The following is a 1,779-nucleotide window of genomic DNA, read 5'->3' on the forward strand; positions in this document are numbered from 1 at the left end:
AAAGAGTTTTCTTCAATAATAATAATAATAATAAATATTTATAAATTTATCTATTAAAATTTTATCTTATCTTTCTAAGACATTTATATCATTTAATGAGTAGCCAACTGAATTTACATTATACTTTTCATTTGATCTGATACTTAAATTAAATTATGTATTAATTAAAAAATAAGATCTCACACAAAATTAATGCTTCTTTACTATATATATATATATATATATATATATATATATATATATATATATATATATATATATATATATATATATATATATATAGAGAGATAAAATATTTTCAAAATATATATATTTCACAATATACAGTGGGAGATATATATAGAGATATATGTATATAAAAAAAAAAATGTATTACCTATCATCATCAATATCTTATATAATAAAATAATATAAATAAGAAAAGCCAATCTTATATAAAAAAAAAAGGAAAGAAAAAAGAGGTAAAAATTAGTTAAACCCTACCTTATGAGTGAAATAATAATAATAATAAAACCTTACCTTATACAGAAAATATTAAATAGAAAATTTAATAAAAATTTAAGGACAAAAAATAATAAATATAAAAAAATTAAAAATTTAAAGTTAGAAGTTAAAGTTTTACAAAATACTACTTGAAGTAGTATTTAAATAATAAAGACCATTAAAAAATTATTTACTAAATATTTAAATAAGTTTTTCAACTAATAAAAAATAAAGGATAAATAGTCACTTTTGTCCCTCAATATGTAATTTACTGACACATGTGCCCTTAAAAAATGAAAATACAAAATTTAGTCTCCGAAAATGTAAAAAGTGCGATAAATATATTTAGTCGTTAACTTTCGTCCGTCACCATTAATAAAGTCGCCTATGTGGCACAGAAGGACAAATCTATCACCGAAATGATGACCAACGTGGATTGTCAGCATAGGGACATATTTGTCATAATATTTTTTTTTACTTTTCATTTTTTCACTTCACTGACAAATGCATCCATGAAAGATCACAATACAAAATCTAGTCTTCGAAAGTATAAAAGTATGACAAATATATTTAAATGTTAATAATAGATTGTAACTAATTATTATTATTATTATTATTATTATTATTATTATCATTATTATTATGTGTTTATAATTTAACGCTCATATTTGCTTAGTACTTATGTAATATATTTTTTAAATTTCCTTTTAATATATATATATATTTATTATTTTGATTTCCTTGTCAAACCTTAATCTTTAAAGTTATTTTTTTTATCTTATATCTTATAATTTTATCAAATTTCTACTACATTTCTCATTTTTAATCTTTAAAATTATTCTATATCCCAATTTCAACTTAAGTAACCTTGTATTTAGATTGAAAATAATATGTTGAGAGTTTTGAGTAGAAAAAATATAATCGGCTCTGAGACCAAATTTATTTATTTTAGAAAAAAAATTTAATCAACTAATTTTTTTTTAAAAAAAAGTCTCACAAAATTTAAACTAGATAAAGCTAAAGTAGAATCTAAAAAAAAAGTCTCACAAAATTTAATCAATTGAGTTATCATTTAAAAAAATAAAAGTCTTTTATTTCTTGAATTTTTTTATTTCTTCAATTAACTATTAATCTTTATTAAGTGTTCTTCCATAATATGTCAAATAGAATATAAGGTCGTTGCAGTCTCTAAATCAGCGAGAGATATAACTCTACGTTCCGCAAGTAATAAACCTCTGTACTAATTTTTTTTTAAGTTAACCTCTGTATTAGTTTGAGCATTATTGTATTTTTTAT

This window comes from Glycine max, chromosome 7 (genome assembly GCF_000004515.6).
Source record: "Glycine max cultivar Williams 82 chromosome 7, Glycine_max_v4.0, whole genome shotgun sequence".
In the NCBI taxonomy this organism is placed as follows: domain Eukaryota; kingdom Viridiplantae; phylum Streptophyta; class Magnoliopsida; order Fabales; family Fabaceae; genus Glycine; species Glycine max.